Here is a 19155-nt window from a genome sequence, read left to right on the forward strand (position 1 = left end):
TGTGGACCTTTGGGACTGCGCCTTCCTTCGGGACACGGTCAGGCCCCAGTCTCCACAGCCGCTTTGGGAGAATCAAATAAATTATCCTCTTCCTTTATATTTTCTTGGTTAACGTTCATTCATTTATAAATGTCTATTTCATGCTTGTCAGGTTATACAACAGCGTTTTGAACACGAGGGGAAAATAATTGAATAATAATAAGGTCCCCATTCTAGAGGAGCATCGTGTTGACAGGGGAGTGAGATGCAAGCAACACGCTGTTAATTGTGATAAAAGCCACACGTGCGAGATAGGCACAGTTTAGTATACCATAAAGGTAGTACAACGTGTGCAGTATCATTATTTCTTTCCCAAATCAGTAGCCTGTGGCTCCCCTGGAGATTAAAATTTTAAATTGGGCGCTAGGGGTACCTCTGTTTAATGAAATAATATCCTCAGGCCGTACAAATCCCGACTCTTGATCATTAAAGCTGTATGTTTTGTGAGGAAAATGAATTAAAGTGGTAACCATCCTCCTTAAGAACCCCAACTGCCCTCTTCCCAACAGAAGAAACTTCCTGGTGACAATTATGCTAATTTCCACGCACCAACCGGCCTTCAGAAGTGCTTACTTGTCATCCCCACGTTTAGCTGGCTCGAGCCTCCAAAGGGTGCCGTGCAGCCAGGGACAGAGGGGACAGATGTTAGAGAAAGAAGGAGCAGCTGCTTCTTCCCTGCCAGGGATTTGGGGCTTTCAAAATGATCCCCTCCTCACCTACCTGCAGGCCCTCCTCCCCTGCTGCTGCTTCCGCCTGGTCAGTTGGCAGAAAAGCTGACGGCCTTGGAGCAGGGCTGGGAAAGTGGGTCTCTGCTCAGCAGGTCTTCCGTTTAAGGGCCTATTTGGGCATAACGGTCCTTATCACAGCTGTGGGTTGAGGTGCCAAGGTGAAGAATTAATGTTTCACTCGGCCAGGCAGGAAATCGGCTCCTTTTCCTTGTGTGTGTTATAAATGTGCTTAGAAACACACCACTTTCATCCTGATTCCCCTTTTATATCTCTGGAGGTGAAGGACTTAATTTAGAAAGTAAAACTTTCTGAGGAGATGATGTGGGGAGTAAAAGCACAAGTCAGACACACAGTTAAGTGATTACACGAAATCTTCCTATATGCAAAAGACCATCGTGGTAAAGGAGAAACTTGGAGAGCTTTTGTCAGAGAACTAGGTACCAACACCTGAACCTGCATCACGACCCATTAGCTTTCTGACTTAAATAAGTTCCAATGTTTCTCTGGACTTTAGTTTCTAATTTGCAAGGTTGTTGTGAGAAATAAATGTGATACCATATAACACTGTTTTAGTAATTGAAGGACCACTTCTATAGGATTTGCCATAATTTTGTTATAGTCATTATTAATATCCTATATGATAAAAGCCTACCCATCTTTCAAGGCCTAAGTGTCCGACCATTAGTTCAACCCTTCGACCAGTCACTATGGCGCGAACTGACCACCAGGGGACAGACGCTCTAACCAGAAGGTTAGCTTGCTGCTGGGGTCTGGCTGATCGGGACTGGACAAGATGGGACAGACATGCCCTGGAGCCCTGGAACCCTCCTGTGGTCCCTCCCCCCACTGGCCAACCTCCCATAGTCCCTCCTCAGCCCCGATTGTGCACTGGTGGGGTCCCTCGGCCTGGCCTGCACCCTCTTACAACCCGGGACCCTTCGGGGGATGTTGGAGAGCTGCAGGCCAGGCTGAGGGACCTGTGCACTAGGCCTCTAGTTTTTTTTAATTAAAATCAACTCACTTTTTAAAAGATTTCAATGGAGACTATCCACTTTATTCTTATCCTAAGTAATATTATTTGTAAAATCATGAGTTTTGTGTGTCCCAGAAAATGGACTGCTAACCATGTCACACTATGAAGAAACATTAGCAAAAGTAGCACCTCATTGCCTGGTATGTAATGGTATACCCCTCTCTCAAACTAGATCATTTGAGGGCAAAGTCTTTACTATCTAACTGGGAAACATAAATCATTTCTTAAAAAGTTAAATCATAGAAATCAATTGGCAATTCAAAACAGAATTCATTTCCTAATATATCACATTGTTAACAGACAATTCTTTGGGCATTAACTGCAATAGGCACATGAAGAAGAAGGAGAACACCTTGTCCTGGAAATGAGGAGCTATGTATGTTTTATCAACATGATCCCTAGGGCTCAGACAATATCTATCACCTAAATGCCCCACAGTAGCCTTTCACAAAGGATTAATTGCAAGGATGGTTAGGAGAGATTTCAAGATGTGGTAGAAATTATAGTAGGCCTTGAAAGATGGGTAGGCAGAGAAGAGGATATCACACTAAGAGTAAAACAAGATCAAAAGCATCTGGGATTTGAGATGTTCTTAGAGGATAGGAAGGGCACAGAAAAGGGGGTAGGTAAGAGGGGGAACCATATGAACAGTAGTACGGGGGTGGAAAGCACAGGGCTGCATGGAGGCATGGGGAGGGCAATGCCTGAAAACACTTTAATGCATTTGAAGATTTGGAAAACTAGGATAGATGAAAATGCAATATAAATCTGTTAGAGGGGGCTAGATTCCCAAAGCCTTAAATATTAGACTGAGTAGTGTTGACATTTGTCGCTATACACAATCAGGAGCTCTTGGAGATTAACAGATAGAAAAATGGCATTGTGGTCAAAGTGATGTTTTCTAAAGATTTTCTGCAGGATAGATTTAGGTGGTGAGGAGAGACCCAGGAGATAAGCAGGACAGTAAAGAAGCTATTGCAGTAGTTCAGGCAGGATTGGGAAACAGCCTAAACTGGAATATGTAGAAATGTAAAAAGAAAGGATAGATGTAAAAGTAATTGCAAAGGAAGAATCTAAACTTTATCATTGAACTTAGGAGACTAGAACAAGGAGTTAAGAATAATTTATAGGTGATTCCATTTCTAGACAAATGTATACAGACAAATGAGAATATCATGGCAGTGCATCTATTCATGCCTCATGATCTACCTTGATCCTCACTACTGGGGAGCAATACTGAAACAGACCAGTTAGGAGGAAGCTGCAATAATACAAGCAAGCAAGGATAATGGCTGATTCACTGAAGAGGATATGAAATGAAAGCAATGTGAGGTATGTAGTATGTTGACTATACATTAGTACACATATATTTATATGGATTTCTTAGTCTAATATCCAAGTAATGTGCAAGTACAAATATCTAAATTGTTTATCAAGTCTATCTTGACCATACCAACCATTTAGTTTTGCTCTATGTTGACATCCAGTTGGTTATTTTAAAATATTGAGATGATCAGTCAACCCCTGCTTGCTTCTAACTCTGCCCAGCATCAGAATTAAAGACTTTCCACCTATAACTCTTTTCTGCCTTATCTTTGAGCCAATGAGAATTAAATTTGGGGAAATATTAGAAGCTCCCATCTCTACAGTAGATAGAGTTTGGAATTAATTCCTGGCTAGAAGATCACTATCCAAAGGGCTCTATTGGCCCTGCTTTCTGAGCTACATAATTTAGCCCCTACACCCATACACCCTCTCTGATTTGAATGGGCTTAAGTGGACACATATTAGTTTGCTAGGTCTGCCATAATGAAGTACCACAGACTTGTTTGCTTAAACAACAGAAATTTACCTTCTGACAATTGGAGGCTAGAAGTCCAAGATCAAGGTGTCTGTAGGTTTGGTTTCTTCTGAGGTTCTCTCTCCTTGACATGTAGATAGCCATCTTCTCCCTGTCTCTTCATATGGTCTTCTTTCTGTCTGTGTCTATGTCCAAATTTCCTTTTTTCTTAAAAAAAGGAGACAACTCATATTGGATTAGGGGCATACCTTCATGACCTCATTTGAACTTAATTACCTCTTTAAAGACACTATCTCCAATAGTCACAGTCTCAGGCAGTAGGCTCAGAACTTCAACATATGAATTTTCTGGGACACAATTCAGCCTATAACAACATTCTAATTTTTTTTTTACAAGGACTAGAAACCTTCCCCGAATCCCAAATCACTTGGCTAGAATCCTGATACCCTGCCTAACATTAGTTTCTCCCCAGAGCAATATACTTTGTCCCTGTTTTCCTGGTGTTTGAATAGGACCTGTTCAATATGTATGAGTTCACCCGGCCACTACAGTCAGCTCCTATCTGTCCCTCATCACCCACATCCAATTGACCACAAAGATTTATTCAGTTCTCCTTTAATATATCTTTATTCATCTACCAATCACACTGTCATAATCAATCCAAGACCTATCAGCAACAGCCTCCTAACTTTCTCTTTGTTCCTCCCTTTATTCTTTTCTAATCCATTTTACCCACAACAGCTAATATGGTTATAAATTTTTAAATATAAAACCTTCAAATATTTCCCATATAAATAAAATCCATACCCTTTGCTTTTAAGAGATTCATAAATCTCTTTATAATTTAGTCCCAACTTACTACTTCATCATTTCATGACCAGCCTGCTATACTCTGCAATTTCCACTATATAAATTTACTTGCAATAGTTTATTATGAACTTTTTTGTGCAAAAATGGGTAAAATTGTGTGTTTAAAAAAACTGGAGAAATTTCAGAAAGGCTGTGTAGTGGAATGAAAGGATCTTTGGAACTAAACAGCTAAATTCAAAATTTCCTTCCCCTTATCTATTTTTTAACTGTTTTATTGAGATATAACTTATATACAGAAAAGGGCACAATTTTTTGTGCAGCTGAATGAGTTTTTACATATGTATACATTTTTTAGCTACCATCCATGTCAAGATATAGAACATTTCTAGTCATACAGAATGTTCCTTGATACACCCTTAGTCAATCCGCAGCCAACCAAAGTAACTACTCTCTTGACATCTATGAGAATTGGTTAGTTTTGTTTGCATTGGAACTTCATATAAATGAAATCATACATATTTGGCTTCTTTGGTTCAACTTAATAGCTATGAGACTCACCCATTCATGTATCTAAGTAGCTATGAGACTCATTCATGTATCTACGTATCTGCTCTCCACTTCTTACACTTGGTAAATCATTTCTCCTCCTCAGCCTAGTTTCCTCAATAACACCACCCTGCATGATTGACTGAGATAGACAAACACTGAGAGTGGTTTCTGGTAAATGGTAGGCTGTTCATAAATTCTACCTATTGTTATTGTGATAAATATCTTTTGCTTTTAGAAAACTGTCCTTTTGAACTATTATTGCCCTATGTTCAGTTTTTGGTTTTTTTGATGTGATAGATAGTTCAGAGCTATTCTGCTTTCAAGACTGAAATGTATGTTTAAATCAGGATTATGTGAAACACCCTTCAAATGAACAAAGGAGATTTAACAGTGTGCCCTATCACTTATCAGATGAGAAAAAAAAAAGTGTGAAAAAATCACCTCTCACCTCTGCAGAAGGCTTTCTATATTTCATGTTTTGTTTTTACTGTGTATTGTTTCTGGGTGGCCTCCTTTGAGACAGACCACAATTTTCTCTGGGGTCAGAGACTTATTTCTAAAAACATGAAATAATAATAAAGATAATGATAATACTATGACATGGTTTTCATAGAGTTCTGTTACCTTGGTCTTGTGCAGATGCTGTGACCCTTTGTAGAATTTCTCACAGGAGCTGAAAAACTTGACAAACAGAAACAGCAGCATTTTCTATTGTGCGCTGAGTCTGAAATATCAGTGATATCCCAGTTAGATGGCCAGCTGCACTGAAAGAATCTCCAGGAGCTTTTGCTTATTTAGAGGAAATAAAGGCAGTGAAAACATTTAGTGCCCAAGTGTTTCTGCACTGTTCATCTGACAGAGTGAAAACTTTCTGAATTCATGATCCACATGGAAAGCCTACTAGGTACCATGCATTGTGCTGCGTCCTGGGGAAACAAAGATAAAATTAAAACTCTATCCTTAAGGAACTCAGAACCTAAAGAAAGAGAGACAACGTGTGAACAAATAATTACAGTCCAACATGATAGAAAATGATGTGGGACCCTAGAGGAAGGAAAAATTCATTCAAATTTCAGAAGACTTTATATAAATGCTTGTATTTGAAGTACGTTTTACAGGATGATTAAGTATTCAACAAGAGAAAGACAAATGGAGACCTAATTGACAGCATATATGTATAGAATAAGTGTAGGACAAGGGCCAAGAACCACAAATACGGTTAAAATAGCTAGATTGGCTACTATTATTTGCAGCCATATAGACAAGACACAAGGGGGTTGGGGGGAAAGTCAAATGTTGAGAATTGCTGATCAAGTTTCAGTGCTTTCTCACTAGTGCTATGCCCAATGACAAAATAACCCCATGTCATTGATTGTGGTGCCTTTACCACAGATATGAAGCAATAAGTCCAAATGAAGCATTACTACAAGCTCAGGCTTTGACCTTCTGTAAAGAAGAGTGCTTACACTAATATATTCCATTAATCAGATTCTATGTCATGGATTCAGTGATCCCAAGGTGTGGTGAAAGGTTTCCTACAGAAATGAGGTAGTATGTTGCCAAGTCACAGGACTCTGCTCATGAGGGGAGATGCTTTGTCTTATGAGCATTTGCACCTTCAGCACCTGTCACAGGACTTCGCATCTGGCCATATAAATGTTGGTTTCCTAAGTTCCTGTTAATGTAGAATGCAAGGGCACCATGGGAAACTAATATGTGTCACATGGTCCATTGATTATTTTTCCTTCAAATCACTTCTATCTTCCTCCTTGTTTCTAGCTCTGCCTTAATTCAGGCTCTATTTTGTCTTTTCTGGTTTTGGCTAAAGATACATCCAGACTCTACGTGCTTTAAGAGATGTTTTCTGGTCTGGCCACTGTCTTATGTAGAACACGAGACACACATTTCTGGCATTACCTGCTTGGCATCTGGCTCTTCTTTAGGAAACTGCTCCTCTCCTACTTTATTATATGGTTTCTACCAGTGTCCTCATGTCTGTACATGACTCCCCTCTTTAACCACACTCATTTGCCCAAGAATGGATGTCTGACCTAAAATTGGCCAATAAAGCTTTGCCCTGGAAAAAATATTAGATGTGGATCTAAGTATACCAGCAAGTTTGTCTTCTGAGGCAGAAATTATAAAATAAAAAATGTAAAAACTATTAAGAGACAAGTTTTGTGCCATGTAGAGAAAGCTATCTCTAAGGAGAAAGAAAGGTTGATATGCGCTACCAAAGAGAAACAGAAATTCAAGACTGGGAGGTGAGGGCATGTGCCGGGGGGTAGGAAAGGCTGGGGGGGGGGGGGGAGTCAATGGGGGAAAAAGGAAACATATGTAGTACTATTTGTAATACTTTAAACAATAAAAAAAAGAAAAGAAAATCCAGATGGAGTTTGAACCTCTGGTCGTAGTTGCTCTCAGGCTCAGCTCCATTCCTCCCTTTCTGTTTTTTTGCTCTTCTTTGGGTCACGAAAGACTTGTATGTAGGTCATGTCTTGTAAACTACTCCAAATCCTCTCAGCCACAATTCCTGTATGTGGCCACGAGTTCTTTGAAGACTTCAATCATCATCATGTAGGTGCATCTGGCGGAACCTTGTATCTCTTACTTGCTTCTCTGACACTGCCACATGGAACACCCTCAGGGACGCTCTCAGCTGTCACACATACACAACCCAGAAGTGCCGGGAAATTAAATAATGCCTGTGGGGCCACCTGGATCAACACTAAATGGAATCCAATGGATAAATGAGTCCCGCTTTTTATTTCCTGGGAAGGCAGTTCTGAAGCACATTTTGTAAAATACCTCCAAAGGTCCCAGGGTATTCAGCACCAGTCATCTGCGAAGAGAAAAACTTAATAAAACCACTATGTATTTACCTTTCCCTCCCCTCCTGTTTCATTCTTACTGATCCCTCACTCCTGCTCCCTGGGATTATATTCCAAGACAATCCACTTGCACATAATCTTGGCTAAAAGTACTTGCTCACTGACTCTTATTTTTTATTTTTGTTTAAACTGATTCAAGTTGGTTCCTGCTCCTTGCTGCTCAAAGACATTGTCCTAATTAATACAAAGACCTATAACGGTTCCTTCACTGCCCATAGAATAAAATCATACAAGCAACAGAACTGAATGGGAACACATGGAAATCTGATCCAAAGTTTATGTTCTTAGCTTCTCCAGTGCTATGTAAATGTCTGTCCCCTTCTCCCTAACTATCAAGTTCTCTCTATGCACCATGCCTTTGGGAATACATAAAAAACCAGGCGCGCGCACACACACACACACACACACACACACACAAAATCAGCTTACTGTCTCTAGTATCATATGCCAGTCTACTATTTGCCTGTTCTTGTCCTGTTGTGAACTGTGTCTAGATACCACATTTTACTTGTTTATCGTTCAATTTTGAGGTTGTTTCTAAAATTTTTCTTTTAAAATTAACACTGAGATAAAAATTTTAAAAATAAAACTTTTATCCCTAGATGTTTCTTTCTGAAGGATGATTTGTTAAAGTGGAATTATTGTGCTAATTACTATGGATTGTCAATTTAGATAAAGTTGTTTTAAATACAATTGCTAAATTGATATAAACAGGCACATGGATACAGCTTAATTTTTATTAGTAGTGATAAATATTTTGCATGCTTGACACAGTGTTTATTGTCCTTCTATGAACTTATTCTTTCCCATTTTTGAATTAGACTATTTTCTTACTAGTTTATATATTGTCATTCAATATAAAACATTTTTCTATTCTGTTTGTGACATTTATTGTAATTATTTTCTTTTATTAATAACTAGTGGCCCGGCCCACGAAATTCGTGCACATTAAAAGGGGATTAATTAGAGGAAATATTTTTATATTGCTATTAGCCCTTTCTCTATAATAGAAGTGTCAGAGATGAAAGAAAATTAGTAAAATGTAAATGAAAATCTTCCTCCTGTCAGAGTCTGGGATGCACCACGAGAACCAGAGTCAAGTCCCCATCCACCCATGTGCACCTCAAAATAGCGCGAGACCCAGACCCGGCTGGCCCCCCTTCCATTGGGCTAGATCCAGACCTGGCCGTTCCCACCCTTGTCAAGCCCCGCTGGGTGGGGGGCGCAGCCTCAGGTCCCCTGGCCCAGCACTGGGGTGGGGGGCATGACCTGAGGTCCCCTGTCAAGCCTCACGGGGGCGGGGAGGGGGCGCAGCCTCAGGTCCCTGGTGATTGCTCGTTAAGGCTCATTACAGGAACTCGGCCTCTGCTGTGGTTGTAGGCACAGCCATCTTGTGTTACAGAAACCCTCCCCCCCCCGCCCCCCACACACACCTCTGCTGTGGGCACCGCCATCTTCATGGTGGAGTGAAGGTTAATTTGCATATTCCAGCTTTATTATATAGGATAATTTGATAATCTTATATACATATGGATTCTTTATGATTTATTCCATTATTTAATTCTTAGTAAGTGATGATACATCCTATCCTCTATATTTCTTCTCTTTTCTATCTTTTTTAAAAAATTGATTGCTATTTTACATCTATTTTCTTTTCTTGTTCTTCCTTTCATTTTAGTATGGTGGGAGTTGAATATCTAACTTTATTTTTTCCAAATAACTAACCAATTTTTCTAACACTTTATTCCCAGAAGGATTTACTGAATAACCTACCTTTTCCTTTTCAGTTTTTTGTTTTTTTAAAAAATCTTGGATCTATTTCCAGGCTATTTCTCCTGTCTTTCTTCCTGCCCATTTCTGTGACTATATCATAGTCTTGTCATTTCCAACTAACTCTTAAGCTCTGGATAGGTAAAGTGAAGGTACAAATGGTATTTTCTTCTCCAATTTCAGACCATATCTCAATACATTCATCCATTGGATTTACTAACAGCTCAAGACACTGTGATTGGTCAGTGTCAGAACAATAAGCAATGTCAGCTGTTCTTTCCTTCCTGGTTCTGTGTCTGCGGGCTCCTAATCTGTGAGCAGACAGATGAGGGATGGGTTGTGGGAACCCATATTCCACTCTTCAGGTTCAGCTAAGGAATATTGATTTCCCACCCTTGGTTGCTGAACATGTTTATATTTACTCAATACAAACCTGTTGCATTTCTGGGAAGCAGACTTTGAGGTGGAGATTAGCACACAGGAAGTTTATTAGGGAGTACTCTTTCCACTGTGATAGTATCTTAGTCAGTTCAGGCCATCAAAACAAAATACCATAGATTGGATGGCTTAGAGAAAAGAAATTTACATTCTCATAGTCCAGGAAGCTGGAAGTCTAAGGTCAAGATGCCATCAGGGTCACTCTAGCTGGTTTGGCTCAGTGGATAGAGCATCTGCCTTCGGACTAAAGTGTCCTGGGTTTGATTACAGTCAAGGGCACCTACCTCGGTTTGCAGGCTTTTCCCTGGCCAGAGCCCTGGTTGGGGTGCATGCAGGAAGGCAACCAAATGTTGTGCTACATGAATATTTCTCTCTATTTTTGTCTCTCTCTTCTACTCTCTCTAAAAATCAATGGGAAAATCGAGTGAGGATTAAAAAAAAAAAAGATGCCATCAGGATTGATTTCTGATGAAACCTCTTTTCTCCCCTTGTAGAGATGCCTTCTCACTTTGTCCACACAGGGCCTCTTTGAGAGAGAGAGAGAGAGAGAGAGAGAGAGAGAGCCAGAAACAGAGACTGAGAGAGAGAGATCTGGTGTCTCTTCCTCTTCTTATAAGGACACCAGTTCTATCAGATTAAGGTCTCACCTTGGTGATCTCATTTAACCTTTATTACCCCCTTATAGGCCCTAACTCCAGATGCAGTCACATTGGGGGCTAGGGCTTCAAAATATGAATCTGGGGGGACACAATGCAGTCTTCAAGAGAAATATTTCCAGGGTTTATTAGAAAGACACAAAGATTAAGGGGAATCTACCCGAGACAGTATTGCAGGGCTCTCCAAGGCCTTCTGTACTCCTGCTATTAAATGCTTCCATTTGTGCCCCATTATAAGAAACTAGAGGCCCAGTGCACGGATTCAAGCACCAATGGGGTCCCTCAGCCTGGCCTGCACCCTCTCGAAATCCAGGATCCCTTGGGGAATGTAGGAAAGCTGGTGTCAGCCTGACCCCCGCATGGCAGGCCGAGGGACCCCACAGGTGCATGAATCTGTGCACCGGGCCTCTAGTATGCATATAAGATCCTTGGTTAATCTCTTCCTGCCCTCCCCTCTCCCCACTTCCCTCTGAGATTCATCAGTCTATTCCATGTTTCCTTGCCTGTGGTTTCCGCTCCTGCATTGAGTGTTTGCCCCTTGGTGGTCAGTGCTCATCATAGCTAAACGACAGAGTTGGCTGGTGGGATGGTCGACTGGTCACTTAGGCTTTTGTATATGTAGATAAGAGAAGAATAGAAAAATGTTGGAATGAAAGGTATGATAAACTTTAAAAATAGACAGTAATACTTCAATATTGGGGTTTGGTCCTCTCCTAATTAGCGACTCCAAATTGCTGCCAGCCCATGAAACATTTTCTTCAACACTTTTAAAAAATCAAATTCTGACCCAAATGTTCTTATTAAAGATATTTGGCTTTCAGCCTCTCTTTCTTGTACTTTGAAACAGCCATGGTCTTTAGCCATTAGTCTAGTCCAGTGATGGCGAACCTTTTGAGCTCGGCGTGTCAGCATTTTGAAAAACCCTAACTTAACTCTGGTGCCATGTCACATATAGAAATTTTTTGATATTTGCAACCATAGTAAAACAAAGATTTATAGTTTTGATATTTATTTTATATGTTTAAATGCCATTTAACAAAGAAAAATAAACCAAAATAATGAGTTCGTGTGTCACCTCTGACACATGTGTCATAGGTTCGCCATCACTGGTGTAGTCCATCCTCCATACTTGGGCTAGTTTTTATTCTAAGAGGAAAATAGGACCTTGTCAATTCCTTGATGAATGATTTCCTATAATCTCACTTTTCCTGAAGCAGTGGTTCTAAAACTTCATTGTGCATCAGAATAAAATCACAGCTTGCTGAGCCCTGCGCCCACCCTCCACCCCCCAGTTTCTGATTCTAGGTGAGGCCTGAAAATTTGTGTTTCTAACTCATTCCCAGGTGATGCTAATGCAACTGATCCTGGGACCACACCTTGAGAATCACCACCCTACAGGTAAGGCTAATCATAGCTCTTGTCTCTATCTACCTCCAGTTTGCTTATTCCTCTCCCTGTCATCTTTCTGCACCCCTCCTCCTAACCCCAGTATATCTTATAATTTACTCATATATTTTCACCATACCTGCAACACTTTAGGTACTGTCATAATTCATGTCCCTATATCCTGGCAAAGTTGATGTCCTACCCAGGTCACATCTCTCCTCTCTCCAGCCTTTCTTTACTCTCTCAGTATTGTAATGATGATTCCACACACTGTTCATATCTCCTTTTTATGTTAATGCTTCCTTTTGATTGTTTCCAATCCTTTCTCCTTAAGTAGACTATGTGGTTTGGCTTTACTTCCTCTTGTATTTCAGATGATTTACACCATGTCTGGAAAGTATAGCTGCTTTGTATATGTTGAATTTGTGCTTAATTTAAAGTTAATTCCATTTAGTTATTCATAAAACTTTGTGGGACATAACTCTAACATTTCACAAGATTCCTTTTATTCTATTAGGATCTGAGACCCTTCCAGGAAGTATTTCAATTTCTTTCAGCAACTGCCCATAGCTTATTCATTAGTTCTTATATTCAACATGTATGTGCATGTAGCTGACCTCTATTCCAGGTTTGATGACTGCTCTTGTCTGGCACCCTCCATCATTCTCTTTTGCTTACAAATTCTCTTCTTAAAGTTCAGACTAGGTTCTCTCTCAACTCACTGGTCTCCCTGGTCTCTACTTCTTACTAGAATAGCATAGCCAATACACTTGATCCAATTTGGCTCATTGAAACTGGCTATTCAACTGCATTTACTATAACATGGAAAGAGGATCCTGATTGAATCTCCCTCCTTACTTTCCCTAGTGCCCACTCATCAACACTTTCCACTAACCTGATTAACTATATATATAAAAGCCTAAGCAACTGGCCAACCAGCTGGTAGCTATGACATGCACTGACCACCAGGGGGCAGATCCTCAATGCAGGAGCTGCTGAGTGACAGCAATTTTGCAGAGCGTCCTCTCGCACTCGGGGACCCCTCAGGGGATGTTGGACTGCCAGTTTTGGCCCAATCCCCGCAGGCCAGGCTGAGAGACCCCACCTGCCAGAGGGACTCCGCTCACTCCGCAGACACTGCCCCAGGTGCACCAGCTGGGGAGGGACTGCGGGAGGTTGGCTCCAGGGTGTGTCCAGCTCATCTTGCCCAGTTCCGCCCTGCCAGCCACCTTCCAATTAATTTCCTAGTCACTAGTTTAACTATAATTTAATGCATTCTACTAATAATTCTTCGACTTGAATGAGACAAGAGGTTTGACATCATCTACTATACTTCTGCTTCAAACTATTTATTATTATACTCTGAAATCATAAAGGAGGAATAAACTCTGGACTGAAAAAGAAAAAAAATTCAATCTCAACCCACCTGTGAAATATTGTTAATGACAGCTTCTTCAATTTACCATTAAGAGGGCAACTTAAGCTGGATTTTCAGAACATATGGATAACCCAACTGAAGAGTTAATTATACTAGAAGTATATAGTATCCCAATTATAAGAATCATTAGCCATGAAAAATTGCATACTTTATTTACTTTCAGGGTGAAATAAGTCTTCTCGAATTTGTAGATTATTTTTACTTCGTAGGTTGGGTTTAAGTATAAATGATAGTATATTTCTCCCACTCTTTGTAATAATTTATACTTATAGTGAAATAATTTTATGTCAACTTAATGTATAAGAGGGTAAATATATATTTTTAAATTCCTGAAGGGATTTTGTAAGCAAAAAAAAAATGTAATGACTACTGTTGGGTACAGTATGAGAAGAAACAGGAGGAGGCAAGACGGGATGCAAGAAGACTAGCTGGTAGGGTATTGTGATATATGAGATAGGATAATGGTTGTTGCCCCAGAATGGGGTAGGGCAGTGATGATAGATAGAAGTAGATGAACCAGAGAAATATTTGGGAGATAGAATTAATAGGATGTGGTGAGAGGTTAGATTGGGGGGAGGGGGGGAGTTGTCAGAAGGAAGTGTGCACAACTTAGATAACTAAATGAAAATCTTCTCAGTCACTGAGAGGGGGAAACAGAGTGAAGGAGCAGGCTTGGGGGACAGAGAGTGGTGCCCCAAGTGTGTGAGTGTGTGTGTGCATATGCATACATTCATATATGTATATGAAACTAAAGGTGAGAAGAGAGGTTTGGTCTAGAGGTTTAAACCTGGCAGTCACAAGAATATATACATAGCAACTGAATCCAAGGAGTTAATGAGATCTCCCAAGAAAAGATGTAGGAGGAAAATTATGTGTGGTGGCATATAAACCTAAAGACAGTAACGTTTCAAAAAGAAAGGAGTATGGAGTGGTAGCAAATGTTATTGAGAAGTCAAGGTAAAGAAAGATGGGAAAGACCTTGACCAGAGTGGTTTTAAAGCCATGGCATAATTTTAAAGCCATGAAGACAGAAGCCAGTGTGTGTGTGGAGGGGTGAATAGGTGTGTATATACACCTACACTCACATAAACATTCAAGGTGGGGCAACAGCAGCTACAATGTTGAATAGTTGACAGCATGCTCACTTGGTGCTGATAAACTATTGCTAATTAATATAATTTTTATTTTCTACAGAAATATGTGACTAATTTATAAATTGAAAAATCGAGGTTTTTATAATTTAAGGAATAAGGATTTTCCATGAAAATGCAACTTTAAAACAACTTGTTTCATCATTTAGTATTTAGCACTGATTCAATAGGATGTCTAGTATAAAGCATTGGGCTAGTTTAGGGTTTGGTAATGAGTCAGATATGTAGCCAGATTTTAAGGTATTATGGGGAGGTTAATATGTCTTTAAAACACTACACTATAAGGCAATAAGTAATAAGTGCCACAAATATACCCTTTGATATTAAAATATAAATACAGATAAATGTTTTTTACCTAAAGGCTTTCAATAAAATGTATATAGAATACTGCTTTTAAAGCTTCAGTTATTAGATTTGCAGTTTTCCAATGGTATCATTGCCTTTTCCCAATTATCATTGCTTAAAGAGAACATACCAGGAAACTTAGAAAATTAACTAAATAATGAAGATGGGGCCTATCTCCCAATTTGGACTTTTAAACCTTAGACTACCAAAAGAGAACTTGCTGTGATAGACTGGATATTCAATCATGCAGTTGGATTAGTCTGCATTTTAAATGGAAATGACAAAGTCCAGAGGAAAGAAATGACTGTTTCACTCAAAAGCAATTCTCCTTTCTTGGCTCCTCCCTGCCAATGGTCCTGAACTATACTTTTTCTTCTTAACCTCTTGCATTTGAAAATGCTTAATTAGGGGATAATCTGAAATTTTCTTCATTCTTGTCTGAAAAGTCAATGCAATTAAAAAGTTGAGAATCTGCTTAGATATTTGAGGAGCACAGATTACATCGAACAATCCACCCTTAAAAATTAAATAGAATGCTATAATCATAAATAGCTCTGCCTTGCAGTCATTTCTGTAATTCTGTCTAACATTCATATTGTCATTTGATTAGTTAATCATCCATTTTCAAAGGTGTGAATGTGTTTTCACACTTCTGCTAAGACAGTGTTAACTATGAAACTATAGATAGCAATAGAGATTAATTATCTATTGCACAAGTTTCCACACCTTGTGCTTACCAGATAGAGGAAGAGAGTACATATCTTAACACAGGTGTGATTTCAAAAAATGGGAAAAAAAATACTTGGTCAAATGAGTTCAAGGAGTACTTTCAATTGACATATTTTTAAAATGTTAACTGCATTTACACTTTTAATTTTATTTCATAAAACAATATTTGAATAACATGAATAACAAGATTTGTTTCCTGAGTAAAGTGGTGCATATCTTAGTTATAAACAAATGAATAGAGTGGAGGCATTTTACAAATGAATTAGTCTTTCATGGAATTGGAAAAGGGAGCAGACGCTATAAGATTTTAGCAGTAGCTGTAACTTCAGGAGGACAAAGCCAGGCATTTTAGATTTGTCCTCTGAATAGTTAGCTCAATACACGGAGTTGCCTGAGGACTTTAGTAACTCCAAATAATAATTGTCACTATTATTATAACTATAATAGCAATAATCACTCCAGCTGGCTTTTGGTTTTGCTGCTGCTCTCTGACCCCAATGATGAAATCTGTTAATTTATAACCTGGCTTAACACCTTTTTGGGCACTTGATTTTTCTATCTCAATAAGTTACTTTGATGTATAGGGTATCATGATCGAAAAGAGGGACTAAAGGATTGAAGCTTATCTGTGACCCCCATTCTTTGTTGTAATAAAAATATGCTAAAATTTTAACCGATTGTGATATGTAATAATTCCTCAGTCCTATATCAGTGTTAGCTTTGGTCCTACACTACCAACCAGGTACAATTGATCATTAATGTCCTAATAGTCTTCTTTAGGATGTAAACCAAGTACTGAAATGAACCAAAATTCACTTCTCTCATTCAGAAAAATATCTCTTCTACCTCATATGCTTTCTTTCTTTAGACATGTGGGTGAAAGCATTCTCCCAGGCATGGTTGTGTGTAGACACACAAGCTAGCAGACCTCTGAGCAACAACCTTGTTCTTTAAGTGCTTCCCATTATAAAAACATAGCCCCAAATTGCTTCTCCTTTTTTGGTTTGGATGTGACACCAGGCAAGCAAATGGCAAGCCATTAGAGTATTTGATAGCAGAAAAATGAGATAAAAGCATAACATTCCTATATTCCTAGCCAGTTTACTAGTAGCACACTATTTTGCATCACTGCAAATGGGCTGGCTGACTTATATTTAGTTTCGCTTCCCTAACCTAATTTTCCAGCTTCATGGTAGTGCACTCTCCATTCAGTGAATCAGAATGGCCATCACTTATCACTAGGGTCCCACCTAGATTTAGGATACTTTAGTTCTCAGGCATATATTGACTGGGAATCAAACTGTGACCTACTGGTTCATAGGTCGATGCTCAATCACTGAGCCATGCCAGCCAGGCTCATTTTGACCTTCTTGGAAGAGCCAAGTTAACAGACACTTCCTGAGAAAGCTTAGCCCAAGCAGCATCACTGACTAGTTTGCAATGTTACAACAGCAACATCTGGGAGAAAATTGGTTAAAGAGAGTGAAATATCATTAAGGTCAAATATTTGACTTAGAGAGTTCAGAAAAGTAACCTTCATCTTTGCTGAGCATGCCTCTTGGAAAAGAGTGTCAGGCCTCCATGGACTTATTCCAACCCTCCTACTTGGCCTCCTGCAGACCTAAGAGAGAGAAAACACAAATGGGTTGAAAGAGAGGGAGTGTTTGGGGTCTGGGAAACTAAGAAGTCTTTCCCTGGAAACCTCAGATCTTAAGGTTTAAGATTTTGAATGCTTTGACTGGTCCCAAAAGTAGAGCATGCTTCCCTATCAGCACCACACACATTTTAAAAAGTGTTCATTAGAACCACATATTGACTGGCCTTATTGTCTACAGGTACTCTAATTTGAGGCAAAAAAACAAACAAACAGTAATGTTAAAGTTTCTCTTAAATTCAGAGATGGTTCTGAAACAGGGCATGAAGCAGATGACCTCTCCATTCTTTGGAGAATTCTAAGCCAGAGAAGTTCCTATATGATATTAATCTCCTCTTCATCTTCAGGGACAATTTAAGGTATACAAAGTGTTAGGAGTGTGAGTCAGTATAGACATGTGTCAATGCCCTTTCAGTTTTCTGCTCACCATTTATAAATACCATTAGATAGTGGGGTGAAGGCCTGGTGGGTGCTGGGTAGATGGGGGTCAATGGGAAAAAAGGGGACATCTGTAATACTTTCAACAATAAAGATAAATTTTTTAAAAATACCATTAAATTCTGGCTTAGCATCTTTATATTTGTATTTATAAAATACCATTTATAAATATCTAAGGCTCAAAAATAAAATGATCTCAGTTAATAGATCATAAAACTTTCTCGTGTGAGTCTGCTTTTTGTTTATTCTATGTTACAAATAATTCCTTTGCAGTAGGGTTTTTATTAGAAAAGACACTAATAATATTAAATATTTATATTGTTATGCCTAATATTTACTATGTGATAGACATTCAACTAAGCACTTTATCATCTCAATTAAATAATCACAACAGCCGAAACCGGTTTGGCTCAGTGGATAGAGCGTCGGCCTGCGGACTGAAAGGTCCCAGGTTCGATTCCGGTCAAGGGCATGTACCTGGGTTGCGGGCACATCCCCAGTGGGAGATGTGCAGGAGGCAGCTGATTGATGTTTCTCTCTCATCGATGTTTCTAACTCTCTATCTCTCTCCCTTCCTCTCTGTAAAAAATCAATAAAATATATTAAAAAAAAATAATAATAACAACAAACTTATGAAGTGTAACAAATAAGAAAAATAAAGCATAGAATTATTAAATAATTTACCCAAGATTACATAACACAGAAAAGGTTGGACATGGAATAGTTACATTGCAATGTTTCTCATTAGTCTACAAATGACATACTACTTTTGTTCCATATATGCTGTCAAGTGTCCAACAATGATCCCTCAGTGAACCATACCTCTTGGCTCTTTTCCAGGTCTTGTGACTTCCTCATAGCTATTAGAATGTGGCAGAAGTGACACACTGTGTGTCTTCCAAGACTAGGTCAGAAAAAGCTTAGTAGCTTCTGCATTGATCCCTTGGAACACACTCTCTGGGAACGCTGATGTGCTGATGTTAGAAGTCTGATATCTTGAGACCATCATGCTGGAGAGGCCATGGGTAGGCACTCCAGTTAATCCCAGACTTTCAGCCATCCCCACCAAAGTGCTTCGGACATATGTGAAGGTTATCTTGGACTGTCTAAACTGAGCAATTTGTCACAGCTGAACACCATAGAGTGATCTCAGTCAATGTCACATGGAACAGAGAACACTCTGATAAATCCTGCCCAAATTCCTGGCCTACGAAATAATCAGGTATAATTCAATGGCTATTGTTTGAAGCCATTACATTTTGATGTAATTTCTTGTCCAGCAAATGGTGCTTCATAACA

Source organism: Myotis yumanensis, unplaced genomic scaffold (genome assembly GCF_028538775.1).
Source record: "Myotis yumanensis isolate MYYU_CA2020_CCGP unplaced genomic scaffold, mMyoYum1.0.hap1 SCAF_14, whole genome shotgun sequence".
NCBI classification, from domain to species: Eukaryota; Metazoa; Chordata; class Mammalia; order Chiroptera; family Vespertilionidae; genus Myotis; species Myotis yumanensis.